Consider the following 20,363-nt stretch of genomic DNA (forward strand, 5'->3'; position numbering starts at 1 on the left):
TGCAATATCGTTGACGAAAAGTGACGAGACGAAATATTATCCGAGATAACGTTACATCTGATAGTCAGTTTTTCTCCCAGCAGTTCCATTTCCGGGGCTGCGGCTGGGCAGCAGCTGTGTGTCTGTGCTGCGTGCGGCGGTACATTTGAATTACACCGGGCAGCGGCACACTGTGAACTGTCAGGAAGACTCGGGTCTAACTCATGGTCTAACTAACCTTATTTAACAGAAAATAAAATGGCAACAACAGGGCTTGGGAGCAGTGGTCGCGTTAACCAAATACCCCCCCCGTCAGCGCGAGTGAGTGACGAGTTGTGTACAGACTCGACAGGTAATAATGGATTATGACGGAAATGTCACGATCCTGTCCGTCAAAATGACTGACAACGAAAAAGTCTAATGCCACCACTGCTTGGGAGAAAGAAACGATGTGATATTTGGGCCCATTTTCACTACAATGAGGCGGAGAAAAAAGCGAATGCATTGTTTTATCAGAAGGGAAGCAATGTGGCCATAAAACAGCTGGTAAAAATACCACAAACCTGACCAGATACTCTCTGCAAAGCTGCATTCTTAATCATTCAACCTGTGTTTTTCATCAAATAAGGACAAGATATAATCTTATTGTGAAATAAGTTTGACTAAAATGACAAATTATTGGTTTTGGCTAGACTAGTTTGACTGAAATGTTCTATATAATCTGATGACTAAAAAAGACTCAACAGTTTTCATTGACAAAATGTAGACTAAAATAATTAGTTTTCTTTGACTAAAATAAGACTAAAATGCTCAGACTTTTAGTCGACTAAAACTTGACTAAATAAAAACAGGATGAAGGTGACTAAATATGACTAAAACTAAAAAGGAAATTTAACACAGGACTAAGACTAAAACTAAATTAAAAAATAGCTGACGAAATTAACACTAGCGGCCACACCTGATGAACCCACCAGGGCAGTTTCCTCAGAGCGAGAGGAACATTTTTATCAGGACAGCTTTTTTAAGGGACAGCATCGCCCTGAGATCTATGCTGCTAATATTTTCATGGCCATAACGCCATTTGTAACATATGGGAGAATGGTGAAAAGAACCAACTGGACTGGGACCAATGGGAAAATGCCTCTTCCCCTCAATGTGAAGCAAAAGATTGAGTCCTATGTTTCCAATCGGTTCCCAAATGTGAACATTATTTTGTATTTTTATTAAATTTGACAATGTCAATTTCCCTTTCCACTATGTACAGATATCTTGGGTCAGTCTTGTCTTCCAAAAATCAGGAAGTAAAGTCCCTGGTTTGTGACAAGATGTGAAGTCAACACGTAGTCACTCAGAGGGGGTTACTATTTATTTTCAAATGCATATAGCCAATGCCACCCATTTACATGTACTGTAGGCTACACTGCTCTTTCAGTCAAGAATTTTAATTTGAATGGGATGGGGAGACGTGTGTGATTAAAAATGAGTGGCCAAACTATGGGCAAACTAAGACTTAGTTTTTCAGAAGAGAAAATGCAGATATTACACTCAGAAAATAAATGGTAGACATATCAGTACTCTTAGTGCCAAGTTGCTAAGCTGGCAAAACCTCAGTAAACATGCAAATGCTTGCCTTTTTTACAAGATTGTCAACGGCCTTACCTCACCTCCTCTTAGACAGTTTATTAACATACGCACAACTGCAACTAGGGTAACAAGAGGTGCAGAGAGAGGAGATTGCATTATTCCACTCAGAAAAAGTTCTTTCAGTCAGTCTTCATTTTCTGTTAAAGCTGCTCAGCAATGGAACTCAATCCCATCTCCAATCAGAGACCAGTCCACATTCACTTTATTTAAATCAAAACTCAAAATATGGTTAGTGAGGAATCAGCTCTGCCAACACTGACCCAATCTTCTGCTCCTTACAACCCACTGCCTGTGTTTTAACATGTTTTAACATGTTCTTTTGTTTTGTTTTATTTGTTTTGTTTTAATGTTCTGTATTTTAAATTGTTTTATTTAAGTATCCCAGTAATGTATGTTGCATGTTTTAAATGTATTGTATTTACTTGTTTAATATGAAATGTGTTTTAGATTGACTTTTAAAATCTGTCCAGGGACTACAGATGAAAAATAGCCTCTTGGCTAACTCTGGCACATTTACAGAAATGTTCATTAATGTGCACTGTCCCTGTTAAATAAATGAATAAATAAATAAAAACACCATTGCCACCGAAAAGTTTAACCACAAGAATCAAGACTATATGAGCTACCACTAAACAACTCACAGTCTGAAAATTACCATTAATAAAAACCCTGAACGTTTACTTTTCGTTTTAAACATCGTTTTAAGGTGTAAACGTGTCATTTAGGAACTGCGACAGCATAAATATGCGAACACAAACCTACAGACTGCTGGAGAAGAGATATCACAGTGGGGGGTTGGGACACACACATTCCGATGGCCAATTAGTTTTAAACAAAGAGTATACTCAACATAGGCCTACAGTAGGCAGGGGGGTGGGGGCTGGTGAACGGTATGGTCAATGTTTGTAAACACTGTGACATTTTGACTTTATTTGATCATTTCAGTTAAAAACTAACGTTCATATTTGTCTTTTTGAGAAGAGCCATATGAATATGTTAGTGGCTGTCCCAGCCCCATGGTCTGTCACAGTAGTGCGGGAAAGAGAAGTGCACTGTTTTGCCTGGCTGGACCTGTAATTTACAGGAAAGGAGTGTGCGCTACTAAGAGACGCGCTACCATGGAAACCAAACAATGGTGTAGCTGTATTGAAGTCCGAGTGGAAACAGTAGCATTTGGAGCGTTATGTTTGAATGAAACAGCCAGGTCGTGACTCACAAAAAAAAAGTGTTACTTCACTAACTGTAAGCTTGTCACTCAGAGTAACCTACAGTTAACTTAACTGCTGGAGAAGAAAGATCAGGGGGGGGGGGGGGGAGAGAGCTGTGGCTGATGGGCCATGAGGTGTGTAAACACACAGCATTCAGACTGTTTAAAAAACGGTAACAACGGATTATTTTTCTTAGCGGATGCATGTCAATTTAAATCAATACATAAAACTATTTTTTAAATCAATAAAAACATTTTCTAAATCCATAAAAGCATTTCAATTAATATTGGGAGTCATGTCGTTACTTTGTTGAGAATGTGGCCATGTAATAAGCAGGATAATTTGCAGCGACTTTATGGGCTACGCGTCGGGATCCTGATCTGCCTGACAAGGCTCCATTAAAATATAAATATTTTTAGTGAATTACTGAGTTTAGGCACGTTAACCTGTTAAGCACCGAGCCTGTTTTTCATGTTTCAGGCTCGAAAATGACATGCCCAAAACAAATGACTACAACTTAACTTCTAAAAGGGTTATATGAATAATTCCTTTTATCAAAGCAAGGTTACATCTGTGAGTTGGATGTAGAAGTGTCAGAATCAATATAAATGTTTTTTATTTTAAAGAAAATTCAGATTTTACATAGTAAAAAACTGTAAATTATAGTGTCCGTCCAAAAATTATTTTTTACAGATAGTGAAAACTACCCTTGGATGATGGGTTAGTAGACTAAAAGCTTTAGGAATCCAAAGTACAACATATAATAAGTACCCTGTATCAAGATTGATGCAAAACAAGTGAAATTTGACCTTTTTAGAGAGATTTAGCCAAAAACCCCCACTTCTGGGGTCATTTGGGTGGATTTGACCTATCTCTGGCCACCCTTGCTCGATTTGGATCGTTGACACACCTTTCTGACCGTTAGAGCCAATAGAATCGAAGGGGGAGGCCCACACACACACTCATTGTAAAGAGAAAAGGTGGGGGCTGCGCGTCTAGAAAAGAAACTAGATTTGCAGATTTTCTCCTTCTGGAGTTTGGAAACTAAAAAGCAGTTTTATTGCTTATGGATTATCAGAAATAATTTCAAAGAAGGCACAGATACATAGGATGAACCTATGGATTAACTGCAGTATCGTTTTTTTATCGTTTGAATGCCATTGAAGACCAGTTTTGACCAAGGTAAGCCATGTTAGCGTTTCTAGCTACTTAGCTCCACATGTTATGATGTACGCTTTCGTTTATAGCGTCGCAAATGTTTATCACTGAGTGTTGAGGAGGGCACCACTAGATTCAGTGTCTCCAGGACACCAAAAACGAGTGGTTAGTTGTGCATCTAGGATAAGTAATAAAGGAGTTATGAGTGAGTTTAAGTGCCGTTTTAGGTTACATTTTTTCGCTCGTGGCTAATTCAGAGGCTGAGTGCTAGCATTGTGGGTTTTTTTTGAAAAAAAAAATTAAAAATATCAGTTAGCTGAGTTTCTTCCCGTTACATGGATATAACACATTCATAGTTTTATTCAATATTAAGATTCCTTAGACGTTGTTTCCTGCAAATGACGCGTTTATCCGCCCGGTACCGGGCAGATGGTGCGTAACAGGTTAATAACGTTTTAATGAAGTTGAATACAGAATATTCATATTTGTCAGTGATTTCATGTCAATTCGGCGAACATAAACATAAATGATCGTGGTGAAGATGATGATTAAATTAGGATTAAAAATCGAGAGCCGGCTGCATTTCCTCTCGTTCGTTTTTTTCGACTAAACAACATTATTTTGTTAAATAACAACATGGTGATGTTTTGTAAATGATTACATGTCTCTTATTTAGCACAGACTATGATCCTATCCGTGACATATGGATCTTAACAAAGATCCGCTATACAGTATTACCAGACATACTGGTATCTGTATCGAAGTTGATTTCACATGCGCTCCAGTGTGGAACCCCACTGCACCCCCTGGTGGATCAATGATCCATTGCAGCTGGCTTCACAATAATTACATCTCAAGTCAGACTGTGGACAGTCTCTTGATCACGGACCGTTCACGGGCCGTTCACGGACCACGACCCTCGCGTTTCAAACTGTCCTAAATTAGCTGCTACATCTGTACTATCGTCATTGACTATAATGGTTTCATCGTTGACTATAATAACCTACTAAGGACACTATAACAAGTTTCACATCAAAGGGGCAATAAAGTCTTATCACCCCACTATTGAGCAACATCTTTTATGTGGGGGCAATAAAACAATAAACAAACAAGTCACGAAAGATAAGAGGGTCAAAGGTCAGAGATGTCAGAGTGACAGGTGCCACATCAAAGGGATTTGGAGGCGGGACTAAGGTTTATGGGGGTCATAAATCACTCTCTTATCAGGTGCTTAATCTAATTTTGACCAAAACTGTGGTCTTTGAACTACTGTCAATGTTTGTAGTTGACAAGTGTTCTTAGATTGCCCGTATCTAGAGGTTAACTGGTAAAAGCTACAGTTTGTGTGTCTTATTTTGATGGAAATATTATTGAGAGATTGTTTGGCAATGTGTGTTTAAGGAAAAGCACAATACACTTTAGATAAGAATTGGACATAATCACTGTGAAGTCAGTGGATTGCAGAATAAGCCTTGAGTTTGGCATTTGGACTATTGACATGTAGTTTTTTTGGAAGCAGATATGGCACGAGAGGCTGAAGCTAAGTATAACCCAGCACTGAAACAAGACATTTTACAATACACCTTAATTAACTAAATAAAACACTGTAAAAGGGATTAAGGTCTAAGGAGAGGAAGCCATGCACGTCCTTTATTGTCTATGTACTGTAAATGGGACCATAGATTACTAAAGGAACGTCTTGCTGTACATTAAAAATGTGTTTTGAAACTACAAACTCGTTAGGAAAATCTTTAAAACAAATTGAGATAATGAACATTTAATAGACTTATGTTAGCTTATCTTTTCAAAACCAAGGGTTGCCACTTAATTTGCCCTCAAGCTAATGCAATTTTGTGAAATGTTTCTGTTTATTGACATTAGCTCTTCTTGTTAGACTGTGGTTTATATTTGTTTTTTGTTGGAAATGTCACCCCTGAATTGAAATCCAGTACTCATAAAACAGTACATCTACACTGGGAGCAGATAGACAATAATAAACACACTGTTGCATCACAACATGTAAAACATTTGTATTGATTGAGCCTTGACATCTCACATCTCGCATGTTGTTTTCTTTCTCCCTCGGCTTCTCCTTGTGTCTCACTCTCAGCCTCTCTTCCGCTGCCTCTCTCTTCGACACTTCCCACCGCCACCTCCTGTCTCCTTCAATTTCAATCTCCCTCTGATTTCCCCTCTCCTGTAGTTCTGTGATGGGAGATCACAGCCGAGGAGTATGTGGAGAGAACATCGTTGATCCAGGGCATCAGAGAGCAGACTTTGGTGTAAACGCCAGTGTAGTTGGGTTGAGCGCAGCCCTGGCCCCAGGACATGACACCCTGCAGCTCTCCGTTTCACACCAGAGGACCACCAGAGTCACCCTGAGCAGGAGAGAGACATCACTTTATTCCCTCCACCTCATTCAATATAACCTCATTGTATGTGCCAAGTAATTGTTTTGAAAATACCTGACAAGCATCCTTGCCTCCCTCTAGGTATCCAACGCACACCATGCGGTCAGTGATCAGGCCGGGGTAGGAGCCATCGCAGTCTTTGTGAGAAAGGATGGGGACTTCCACACACTGGAGGTAAAATGGGTTGAACACTGCAGATAAGAGCGAGACAAAATGATTAGGAGGGACACAAAAAACACCCCAATTCAGCCTTATATCATGTGTTAAAATGCACCGATGTATTAGTGACTCCAGACTATCAGAAACATGCATTATTGATTGTACTGTATATAGCATCACGCTTTTCCAGCTTGATTTCTCAAATTACATGTTTTCTGTAAATATGTTTACCTTAAATGGCCAACATCACCATCTACTCTATTAGTTTTACATAATCTGCCATCAGTGCTATCCTACTACAGTAACCATAACTAGCTAGGACACGTTTGGCTTTGGATTTTGAATACTATATAGTCATTTCATGCAGTATGTAGCCATCAAGTGCATTGCCAACATTATACTGGCTTCACTCGCTTTTTAGGATGGTTCCTAACTGAGGGAAAGGATCCAGCAGCCATTATAAAAGCTTGGCGAATCCTTTTGAACGGCAGGGAAATGTGCTTTAATGTTTCCTCTCATCATAGGGTGAGCTACAATATTCTGTTAGTCCTCAAGCAAACTGTATATATCACGTTTGCTCTCAAATACATTCTTATGAGACAGTCTTAAGCATTAGATGATTGCTTACTGTTATATTTTTTCCTCTTGGTACATGTTTTATTTCATAAAGGTTTTATAGGTTTGTGCGCCAGTAGCTATGGTGGTCTGTTGCATCCGAGGTAGATGAATTAACAGCAGTTAAGAAACTACTGTTATCAATACTCAATGGTTTATTAAAGGCTGTGGTTATATTATGATTTAAATCTATGGAAGGCCATGGGTGCTATATTTTATCAAGTTGTTTTTCTTCATTTTTTATTTCATAAAGGTTTTATAATCTTTAGCGGCAGTAGCTAAGCATGGTGGTCTGTTGCAAGTGAAGTAGTTCACTTAAACTTAAACTTTGGGGTTCCAATGGGGGTCCTGCCAACACCATGTCCTGTCCCATTGGGGGTCCCGCCGACTACTGTTCTGCCGCGGGTCCTGCCAACTCCTTGTCCTGTTCCGTTGGGGGTCCCGCCAACACCTGTCCTGTTGGGGGTCGCGCTGATACCGGCCCATGTTCCGTCCGGGGTCCCGTCTATGACTGTCCCGTCGGGGGTTCCGTCTACACCTGTCCCGCCGGCTCCGGTTCCGGCGATCCAGCTGACCCCGGAGGGGCCTCATCGCCCCCTAAGCCGCCTTCCTGCCCGTCCTCCGGAGCTGTTTGATTTTGTCCTGTCTAGATCTGTCTCTGGTTTCCTGTTTTATTTTGAAAAGTGTTCACCCCCCATCTTGTCTGTTGCTTCCTGTCTCTGTGTTCTATCCTGCTTGATTACCCGATAGTGTTCACCTTGTGCCCCTGTGTTTTCTCCTCCCTTCCCACCTGTGTCTTGTTCATGTGATTAGTCTTGTGTGCATTTAAGTTCTGGTTTTTCTGTCTGTCATGGTGAGATTCTTAACGTTGTTGGAAGGGTTTATGTTCTGAGTGACTTTATGTTTTGCCTTGCCTAGTTTTGACTTTGTGTGCCTGGCCTAGTTCTGGAAATAAAGGATTCCTGCTTTCAAACCTATTTTCTGCATTTGGGTCCTGCGTACCTTGCCCTCTAGTCGTAACACCTTGGTCCACATTTTAAATAAGGTGCACAGATGACATAACCACGGGGTGTTGCGCTAAGATTGGGCCGAAGTGGGCAAACACAAAATGAGGAGTGTGATAAGAAAGTACATTTGGTTTGAAACTGAGTGCCAAGACTGTGAGGACACAGATTGGGTCAAGAGAAATAGGGGGGAGAGGAGAGGGGGGAGGCGGGGGGGGCGGTCAGGTGAGGGGGACGAGCACTGTGGGGCTGCTGGGATATAAATTTGAGCCGAAGTGTGTGTCCAGGAGTCTTCTGAACATTCACCTGACACCATGAAACTCCTGGCTCTGCTGCTGCTGATCGGAGCTGCTGGTAAATACACAGTAATACAATAGTGTTTTTTTATTTAGTCTTAGTCCTGTATCAAATGTCCTTGTTAGTTTAAGTCATATTTAGTCACCTTCATCCTGTTTTCATTTAGTCAAGTTTTAGTCGACTAAAGTCTGAGCATTTTAGTCTTATTTTAGTCAAAGAAAACAGTAACTATTTTAGTCAAGATTTAGTCGACTAAAAGTCTGAGCATTTTAGTGTACTTTTTGTTAATGAAAACTTGACATTTGAGTCTTTTTTAGTCATCAGATTATATAGAAAACTTCAGTCAAACTAGTCTAGCCAAAATCAACAATTTGTAATTTTAGTCAACTTATTTCCAATAAGATTATATCTTATCCTTATTTGATGAAAAACACAGGTTGAATGATTAAGAATGCAGCTTTGCAGAGATTATCTGGTCAGGTTTGCGGTGTTTTTACCAGCTGTGTTATGGCCACATTGCTTCCGTTCTGATGAAACAATGCATTCACCTTTTTTCTCCGCCTCATTATAGCGAAAATGGGCACAAATATCGCCTTGTTTCTTTCTCCCAAGCAGTGGTGGCGTTAGACTTTTTCATTGTCAGTCATTTTGACGGACAGGATCGTAACATTTCCGTCATAATCCATTATTACCCGTCGGATCTGTACACAACTCGTCACTCACTCGCGCTGACGGGGGGGGGGGGGGGGGAATATTAGACAGAATGATATGATGATCTCCGCGCTACGGGTGATGTCATGCATGTCATATCCAAGGATTAGAGACGGTTGGATGCTGCTGTTTTGAGCATTGCAATATATTTATCTTCACTATGTTATTTATTTATGATTATCTTTAGGCTCAGCAAAGATTTGATGTCAGCTGTTGCTGACTTTTTAGTTAATACTGAAATAGATCCCTGCTGGCTTTTTCTTTAAATACAATTTTAAAATGTCGATACAGTAGCCGTTCTTTTTTTAAATGTCTATGCTAAAGTTTTTATAGGTGTTGCTATCTGCTTTGTGTAGCGTGGTTCTACAAGCAAGTCAGTGCATTCATTCGGTGGTATCAGAGAGTTACAAGGGTCTGTAAATGCAATGAAAACAATTGGCCACAGCAAATCATTTATATTAAAAAATGTAATGTTTACTTTTGAATACTTCATTTCAAAGAATGTATTGAATAATTTAATTGATATATGTGTATAAATCATTTGTCAAAACAGGGCTACATTTGATTAAATTATAAAAGGTATATTTGGTCAAATGAAGAGCCGTTTGGGAGCCGAAAGAGCCGGCTCTTCTTGGTGAGCCGAGCCAAATGATCCGGCTCACTAAAAAGAGACGGAATTCCCATCACTAAACACAACTGCTGACCAGCCGCAACACCGGCAATTTCACTGCATAGTTTTAGTCAACGCAATTAACACTATAATACACACATTCACAAAGATACACACAGAAACAGTAAACAGTACATAGAAAACATACTGTAGTGCAAGATATTAAATACAAAATATGAATGGTTGTGGTTGAGGATAACTTTAAAACACAAATGTATCTCTTTCTCTGTTTGTGTGTGTGTGTGTGTGTATGTGTGTGTGTGAAACAGCTGTAACAGCTGCACCAGCTGCAACAGCTGCAACAGCTGCAACAGCTGCAACACCTGCATTGAATTTTGCTGCAACAGCGGCAACCCCTGCAACAGCTGCAACACCTGCATTGATTTTTGCTGCCACAGCTGCAACACCTGCAACAGCTGCAACACCTGCATTGAATTTTGCAGCAACAGCTGCAACAGCGGCAACCCCTGCAACACCTGCATTGAATTTTGCTGCCACAGCTGCAACACCTGCAACAGCGGCAACAGCGGCAACACCTGCATTGATTTTTGCTGCAACAGCTGCAACAGCAGCAACAGCTGCAACACCTGCATTGATATTTGCTGCAACAGCTGCAACACCTGCAACAGCGGCAACAGCTGCAACACCTGCATTACATTTTGCTGCAACAGCGGCAACCCCTGCAACAGCTGCAACACCTGCATTGATTTTTGCTGCCACAGCTGCAACAGCGGCACAGCTGCAACACCTGCATTGAATTTTGCTGCAACAGCGGCAACCCCTGCAACAGCTGCAACACCTGCATTGATTTTTGCTGCCACAGCTGCAACACCTGCAACAGCTGCAACACCTGCATTGAATTTTGCTGCAACAGCTGCAACCCTGCAACAGCTGCAACACCTGCATTGATTTTGCTGCAACAGCTGCAACACCTGCAACAGCGGCAACACTGCATTGATTTTGCTGCAACAGCTGCAACCCCTGCAACAGCTGCAACACCTGCATTGATTTTGCTGCCAACAGCTGCAACAGCGGCACACCCCTGCAACACCTGCATTGAATTTTGCTGCACAGCTGCAACACCTGCAAACAGCTGCAACACCTGCATTGATTTTTGCTGCACAGCTGCAACAGCTGCAACCGCTGCAACACCTGCATTGATTTTGCTGCACAGCGGCAACCCCTGCACACGCTGCAACACCTGCATTGATTTTTGCTGCCACAGCTGCAACACCTGCAACAGCGGCAAACACCTGCATTGATTTTTGCTGCAACAGCTGCAACAGCGGCAACCCCTGCAAACACCTGCATTAATTTTGCTGCACAGCTGCAACAGCGGCAACCCTGCAACAGCGGCAACACCTGCATTGATTTTGCTGCAACAGCTGCAACAGCGGCAACAGCTGCAACACCTGCATTGAATTTTGCTGCAACAGCGGCAACCTGCAACAGCACACCTGCAACACCTGCATTGATTTTGCTGCAACAGCGGCAACCTGCAACAGCTGCAACACCTGCATTGATTTTTGCTGCCACAGCTGCAACAGCTGCAACAGCGGCAACAGCTGCAACACCTGCATTGAATTTTGCTGCAACAGCGGCAACCCCTGCAACAGCTGCAACACCTGCATTGATTTTTGCTGCCACAGCTGCAACACCTGCAACAGCTGCAACACCTGCATTGATTTTGCTGCATGCAACAGCTGCAACAGCGGCAACCCCTGCAACACCTGCATTAATTTTGCTGCACAGCTGCAACCCTGCAACAGCGGCAACACCTGCATTGATTTTGCTGCAACAGCTGCAACAGCGGCAACCCTGCAACACCTGCATTGAATTTTGCTGCCACAGCTGCAACACCTGCAACAGCTGCAACACCTGCATTGATTTTGCTGCAACAGCTGCAACACCTGCAACAGCGCAACAGCTGCAACACCTGCATTGATTTTGCTGCAACAGCTGCAACCCTGCAACAGCTGCAACACCTGCATTGATTTTGCTGCAACAGCTGCAACACCCTGCAACAGCTGCAACACCTGCATTGATTTTTGCTGCCACAGCTGCAACACCTGCAACAGCGGCAACACCTGCATTGATTTTGCTGCAACAGCTGCAACAGCGGCAACCCCTGCAACACCTGCACTTGATTTTGCTGCAACAGCTGCAACAGCGGCAACCCCTGCAACAGCGGCAACACCTGCATTGATTTTGCTGCAACAGCTGCAACAGCTGCAACAGCTGCAACACCTGCATTGATTTTGCTGCAACAGCGGCAACACTGCAACAGCTGCAACCTGCAACACCTGCATTGATTTTGCTGCAACAGCTGCAACCCCTGCAACAGCTGCAACACCTGCATTGAATTTTGCTGCAACAGCTGCAACAGCGGCAACCTGCAACACCTGCATTGAATTTTGCTGCAACAGCTGCAACACCTGCAACAGCTGCAACACCTGCATTGATTTTGCTGCGCACAGCTGCAACACCTGCAACAGCGGCAACACCTGCATTGATTTTGCTGCAACAGCTGCAACAGCGGCAACCCCTGCAACACCTGCACTTAATTTTGCTGCAACAGCGGCAACCCCTGCAACAGCGGCAACACCTGCATTGAATTTTGCTGCAACAGCTGCAACAGCTGCAACAGCGGCAACCCCTGCAACACCTGCACTTAATTTTGCTGCAACAGCTGCAACACCTGCAACAGCTGCAACACCTGCATTGATTTTCGGCTGCACACAGCTGCAACACCTGCAACAGCGGCACAGCTGCAACACTGCTGCATTGAATTTTGCTGCAACAGCGGCAACCCCTGCAACAGCTGCAACACCTGCATTGATTTTTGCTGCCACAGCTGCAACCAGCTGCAACAGCGGCAACAGCTGCAACACCTGCACTTGATTTTTTGCTGCACAGCTGCAACACCTGCAACAGCGGCAACACCTGCATTGATTTTTGCTGCAACAGCTGCAACAGCGGCAACCCCTGCAACACCTGCATTGAATTTTGCTGCCACAGCTGCAAACACCTGCAACAGCGGCAACACCTGCATTGATTTTTTGCTGCAACAGCTGCAACGCGGCAACCCCTTGCAACACCTGCAATTGAATTTTGCTGCAACAGCGGCAACCCCTGCAACAGCGGAAACACCTGCATTGATTTTTGCGCAACAGCTGCAACAGCGGCAACCCCTGCAACACCTGCATTGAATTTTGCTGCAACAGCGGCAAACCCCTGCAACAGCTGCACCACCTGCATTGATTTTTGCTTGCCACAGCTGCAACACCTGCAACAGCGGCAACACCTGCATTGAATTTTGCTCGCAACAGCTGCAACAGCCGAGGCAACCCCTGCAACACCTGCACTTAATTTTGCTGCAACAGCGGCAAACCCCTGCAACAGCTGCAACACCCCTGCATTGATTTTTGCTGCCACAGCTGCAACACCTTGCAACAGCTGCCAACACCTGCATTGATTTTTGCTGCCACAGCTGCAACACCTGCAACAGCGGCAACACCTGCATTGATTTTTGCTGCCACAGCTGCAACCCCTGCAACAGCGGCAACACCTGCCATTGATTTTGCTTGCACAGCGGCAACCCCTGCAACAGCTGCAACACCTGCATTGCATTTTGCTGCCACAGCTGCAACACCTGCAACAGCTGCAACACCTGCATTGAATTTTGCTGCCACAGCTGCAACACCTGCAACAGCGGCAACACCTGCATTGAATTTAGCTGCCACAGCTGCAACACCTGCAACAGCGGCAACAGCTGCAACACCTGCCTTGAATTTTGCTGCAACAGCGGCGACCCCTGCAACAGCTGCAACACCTGCATTGATTTTTGCTGCCACAGCTGCAACACCTGCAACAGCGGCAACACCTGCATTGATTTTTGCTGCAACAGCTGCAACAGCGGCAACAGCTGCAACAGCTGCAACAGCGGCAACAGCGGCAACAGCGGCAACAGCTGCAACAGCTGCAACAGCGGCAACAGCTGCAACAGCTGCAACAGCGGCAACAGCAGCAACAGCGGCAACAGCGGCAACAGCGGCAAGAGGGTGACTCTGGCAGCCCTCTGGTGTGTGACGGAGAGGTGCACGGCCCAGTGTCATGGGGTCAGGGATCTCTGGTGCCAATCAAGACTCTTAACACACATGTGCCAGAATGTTGAAAACTAAATAAAATCACTTGGTATTCACGTTGTGTTCATGTCTATAATGTGAAAACATACACCAATCACTTATATGCTCAAGTAGGTGTTAGGTACAGGTTATGTATTTGATTTAGTACCATTTAAGACAGTTTGATGGTGCTATATCGCTTTGATATACAGTAGAGGGTTTAAAAGCTGTTATAAGGAACATATTCATGGTATGGGTTAAACAGTGAGGTAGCACCATTTCTCTCCCCAGGTCCAACACACTCTCACTCCATAAACGTCCAGGAGCGACGCTTGGTCAGGGTCCTGTGGTGTGCAGTTGGGATGCGCAGAGGCTCCTTCAGCCTCACAAACGGACGCAAATTGCTTTCAACTGATTGCAATGTATTCCCATCTGCGGCGGGATTTGACGCTCATGGAAGCACCGTATCTCTGTATGTCGGCGGCTGTTAAAGGCAATGTGAGCGTCCATTCCCATTGGATAATGGAGAATTGTACACCCGGAAGTAAGTATTCCCCTTACTGTCGATTGATTTGACAGTGATATCTCCACTACTCATCAACTCAAAAACACCAGATTATCCTTGTTAATTAAACGGCATTGATAGGTTTTAGTGTACAATGCTTTTGTCATGTTTTCCCCTTCAATTCTGAGAAACAAGTAATTTTCTATGAGTTTTGGATGGCCGAAGACATTACATTACCCACAATCCTCTCCAGCAACCATAGACTGTATATTGCAACAGGCAACAGCTTCGGTTCATGTTAATTTACAAACTCTTCAACTACAACCGTAGTTATATTTAAAAACATGTTAGAAGGCCTCACGAAATACTTTAATGTAAATTAAAATTTAAATGTGAAGGAATGTGTGTATCAAAATACAACGTTCATAAACGAAACCGAAAACAGACGTAGGCAAGATCCTCAGCTCGATTATTGGATGGTTTAACCGCAATGCACGCTGGGATTTGGTGTTTATGCGATGTGAAATCCGAAAACATTTAAAAAAAAAAAAATAATACATTATTCCGAGTGTGCTTGCTTTTCTCTTTGAAAGTCATCACATAACGGCATTGTAATACACGTTTCGGCTCCATTAAATATTAGATATCTGCCGTAGTTGGTCTATTATAGAGCCATGATGAGAAGACTTCTAGACAAACAGGAAACAACTGCCGCCAAAACTGAAAACTTGACGTGGATCTTAAATATATAAGCAATTAAACAACATCTTACATTTCTTTTCACACAATACGTCTCCTTGCAGTATCAACACTAATTCGGCTGACTTTTATATTTGATCCAATTGGTAGATAGGTATTTACACCATAACGGTGCACAGCTGATAGAAAGGGACACCTGGTGGTTAAAGCACGTTATTGAATATTGAAAGGGATGTGCAGTAATAATGGAATACTAATAGTTAATTAAAGACGGTATATAATGACTATTTTGCACATCCCTTTCAAGATTTCAAGATTTTCTATTTATAATATCAGTTAAAATAAGTGCTTAAACATAGTTAACATTGTTTAAGCACTTATTTTAACAGATATTATACATATGTATTATACTCTTATAAGATGTATGTAGATAGTATAATAAATGTGCAGAATATGACAGTTTAATGGTGGAGGTATACACACATATTGATAGATGTCTTGTAATACTGTTGAGGAACCTGCGACCCAAGTTTGTCATTCATTGCATAACTACACCGTAGTTGTGTATAATATGATATGTCAATAAACCTTAGAAAATCTTGAAATCTTGAAAGGGATGTGCAGTAATAATGGAATACTAATAGTTAATAAAATACTGTATATAATTACTAATTTGCACATCCCTTTCAAGATGTTCAATATGTGTGTATACCTCCACCATTAAACTATCATATTTTGCACATTTCTTGTACTATCTACATACATCTTATAAGAGTATAATACATATGTATAATATCAGTTAAAATAAGTGCTTAAACATAGCAATGTTAACTATGTTTAAGCATTTATTTTAACTGATATTATACATATGTATTATACTCTTATAAGATGTATGTAGATAGTATAAGAAATTTGCAGAATATGACAGTTTAATGGTGGAGGTATACACACATATTGAAAATCTTGAAATCTTGAAAGGGATGTGCAAAATAGTAATTATATACAGTCTTTTATTAACTATTAGTAGAGAATAACGACGAGTAAAGAATATTCTTTATACTAGGGATCCTATTAATATCTAATAATAAAATTATAAAATGCAATAACGTGCTTTAACCAGTAGGTGTCCCTTTCTATCAGCTGTGCACCGTTATGGCGTAAATACAGCCTATCTACCAATTGGATCAAATATAAAAGTCAGCCGAATTAATGTTGATACTGCAAGGAGACGTATTGTGTGAAAAGAAATGTAAGATGTTGTTTAATTGCTTATATATTTAAGATCCACGTCAAGTTTTCAGTTTTGGGCGGCAGTTCCTGTTTGTCTAGAAGTGTTCTCATCAGGGCTCTATAAATAGAGTTAACTACGGCAGATATGTAATATTTAATGCAGCCGAAACGTGTATTACAATGCCGTTATGTGATGACTTTCAAAGAGAAAAGCAAGCACACTCGGAATAATGTATTATTTAATTTTTTTAAAATGTTTTCGGATTTCACATCGCATAAACACCAAATCCTAGCGTGCATAGCGGAATATCAGTATGAGAAAAACGGCATCATCTGTCCTTTGACCCTCACATCGTACAAGGAAAAACTTCCAGAGAAAAACCCACAGTTAATATACACACATTCCTTCACATTTAAATTTAAATGTACATTAAAGTATTTCGTGAGGCCTTCTAACATGTTTTTAAATATAACTACGGTTGTAGTTGAAGAGTTTGTAAATTAACATGAACCGAAGCTGTTGCCTGTTGCAATATACAGTCTATGGTTGCTACAGAGGATTGTGGGTAATGTAATGTCTTCGGCCATCCAAAACTCATAGAAAACTACTTGTTTCTCAGAATTGAAGGGGAAAACGTGACAAAAGCATTGTACACTAAAACCTATCAATGTCGTTTAATTAACAAGTATAATCTGGTGTTTTTGAGTTGATGAGTAGTGGAGATATCACTGTCAAATCAATCGACAGTAAGGGGAATACTTACTTCCGGGTGTAACAATTCTCCGTTATCCAATGGGAATGGACGCTCACATTGCTTTAACAGCCCTCCGACACAAACGAATGCCGTGCTTCCATGAGCGTCAAATCCCGCCGCAGATGGGAATACATTGCAATCAGTTGAAAGCTATTTGCGTCTGTTTATGAAGCTGAAGGAGCATAGGAGCGTCCCAACTGCACGCCTCGGGACCCTGACCAAGTGTCGCTCCTGGACGTTTATGGAGTGAGAGTGTGTTGACCTGGGACGTTTGTGTCAGAATCGAAAACAAAAAAAGAAGGAGCGCAAACGAGAGAGCTGCAGCGAGCGAGAGCAAAAGTCTGATCATTGAGAAAGAAGCAAAGAGAACTGCAAACAAAAATATATGTTAAGACAAAGAAAGGTATATGGCCATAGTATGTTGGAAAAACGTTATTATGATGATGATGATGATGATGATGATGATGATAATAACATGAACAACATTATAGTATGGTATATAAATATATATGTATATACATAACAAATAAGAAAAAGAATGGTCATCGTATATAGCAGGGCTATTTAACCTCTTCTACACCGCACCCCCGATATCGGGGGGGAAAAACGCGTCATCTGAGGAAACAGTGTCTGAGGGCATCTTAATATTTAATAAACTATGAATGTTTTATATCCATGTAACGGGAATAAACTCATCTAACTGATAATTAAAAAAAAAAAAAAAAAAAAAAAAACCACAATGCTAACGCTGAGCCTCTGAATTAGCAACGAGCGAAAAATGCTAACAGATTACTGCACCGAAACTCACTCATAAAACCTTATTGTTTATCTTGTCTGCACATCCAACACATCGATTCGCATCGTGAGATGACACAGAATCGATGGGTACATACATTATCCCTCTTAGGTGCCTTACAAACAATGGACGTCCACTCTCGGGAGCGTCGGAGTGGTGCGGTCACCCTAAGTGACAGACCTAAAGTATCCGGGATTCAGGCATCTTCCCTGGCTTGTACATTTTGGTGATGCGCCCTGGAGGTATCAGACTATTTTAAACAACTTTTCCCCGCTTTTCAAACACTTATTCCGAGGTTTTAGCCAGTCATTTTGCACGAAATCATTTAACATTGACGGTCTCCTGAAAAAGCACATATTCTGTGCATTTTCAGGAGAGCGTCTATGTTAAATGATTTCGTGCAAAATGACTGTCTAAAACTCTCTTCCAGACATTTAAAAATACTTTCCCCGACCATTTAAACATTATTTCTGGCTTGTAAAGTGCAGTTATGCGCCCTGGAGATATTGCACTATTTACAAAATGTAGCACTCTGTTTATTTCACACCTCCAGGAGAGACCAGGGGGAAATCACCTCTCTCTGCCCCCTCACAGAGCCCCAAGGACGGACTAATTACCTCCAGCATGTCCCCATAACAGTGGGACTCTGTTTCTTTCACAGCTCCAGCAGAGACCAGGGGAAAATCACCTCTCTCTGCCCCCTCACAGAGCCCCAAGGACGGACTAATTACCTCCAGCATGGGCCCCTAACAGTGGGACTCTGCACCCTCCAGCAGAGACCAGGGGGAAATCACCTCTCTCTGCCCCCTCACAGAGCCCCAAGGACGGACTAATTACCTCCAGCATGTCCCCATAACAGTGGGACTCTGTTTCTTTCACAGCTCCAGCAGAGACCAGGGGAAAATCACCTCTCTCTGCCCCCTCACAGAGCCCCAAGGACGGACTAATTACCTCCAGCATGGGCCCCTAACAGTGGGACTCTGCACCTCCAGCAGAGACCAGGGGGAAATCACCTCTTTTTGCCCGCTCACAGAGCACCGAAGGACGGACTAGAGACCTCCAGCACCAGTCCCTAACAGGGGGACTCTGTTTATTTCACACCTCCAGGGCGGAGACCGGGAAAATCACCTCTCTCTGCCCGCTCACAGAGCCCCAAGGACGGACTAATTACCTCCAGCATGGGCCCCTAACAGTGGGACTCTGCACCTCCAGCAGAGACCAGGGGGAAATCACCTCTCTCTGCCCCCCTCACAGAGCCCCAAGGACGGACTAATTACCTCCAGCATGTCCCCATAACAGTGGGACTCTGTTTCTTTCACAGCTCCAGCAGAGACCAGGGGAAAATCACCTCTCTCTGCCCCCTCACAGAGCCCCAAGGACGGACTAATTACCTCCAGCATGTCCCCATAACAGTGGGACTCTGTTTCTTTCACAGCTCCAGCAGAGACCAGGGGGAAATCACCTCTCTCTGCCCGCTCACAGAGCCCCAAGGACGGACTAATTACCTCCAGCATGGGCCCCTAACAGTGGGACTCTGCACCTCCAGCAGAGACCAGGGGGAAATCACCTCTTTTTGCCCGCTCACAAGAGCACCGAAGGACGGACTAGAGACCTCCAGCACCAGTCCCTAACAGGGGGACTCTGTTTATTTCACACCTCCAGGGCGGAGACCGGAAAATCACCTCTCATTGCCCGCTCACAGAGCCCCGAAGGACGGACTAATTACCTCCAGCATGGGCCCCTAACAGTGGGACTCTGCACCTCCAGCAGAGACCAGGGGGAAATCACCTCTTTTTGCCCGCTCACAGAGCCCCAAAGACGGACTAATTACCTCCAAGCATGGGCCCCTAACAGTGGGACCTCCATAACCTTGCACACCCTGAGTCCCCGGGCCCCCACAGTTAAGCACTCCCCCACGGACTAAACACAGGTATTCACACCCACCAGAACCTCGTGCCCCTGGTGACCTTACAAGGGGGTGGTTTTATGGTGCTTCTGTGTCCGCCCATCAGCATCCATATTCGGCCTTCTTCACGGCATCACCCCCCCCTTCTGGGCTGGAGGGTATTCTCGTGCCCCCTGGTGACCTTACAAGGGGGTGGTTTTATGGTGCTTCTGTGTCCGCCCATCAGCATCCATATTCGGCTTTCTTCACGGCATCACCCCCCCTTCTGGGCTGGAGGTTCAAACACTTTAACTTTTGTTCACCCTCCTCTGGCTTACACCTCCTCCGCCAACACTTGAGCGCTCATCAACAGGGTTCAGCACCAAGGAGAGTGCTCCCGGTGCTGATGGAAAGTGGCACTTTTCTGCCCCTGGTAATCATCAAGGTTATTGTTTTTTTTTTTTTTTTATTTTATATTGAACAAAAAACACAGTTGACAGTACAGAGAGGCTA

At 43.1% G+C, this 20,363-nt stretch overlaps 1 protein-coding gene and 1 pseudogene across 1 annotated transcript in view; one reads left to right on the forward strand and one right to left on the reverse strand.

Annotated features, from left to right (window-relative positions):
• The window catches only part of LOC117474902 (trypsin-2-like), a 265,664-nt gene that overhangs the window by 139,087 nt on the left and 106,214 nt on the right, over nt 1-20,363 (forward strand). The window lies entirely within an intron of this gene.
• Nucleotides 6,021-20,363, reverse strand: part of LOC117474908 — a 40,336-nt pseudogene continuing 25,993 nt past the window's right edge.

The sequence above is a fragment of the Trematomus bernacchii genome, unplaced genomic scaffold (assembly GCF_902827165.1).
Source record: "Trematomus bernacchii unplaced genomic scaffold, fTreBer1.1, whole genome shotgun sequence".
Lineage (NCBI taxonomy): Eukaryota > Metazoa > Chordata > Actinopteri > Perciformes > Nototheniidae > Trematomus > Trematomus bernacchii.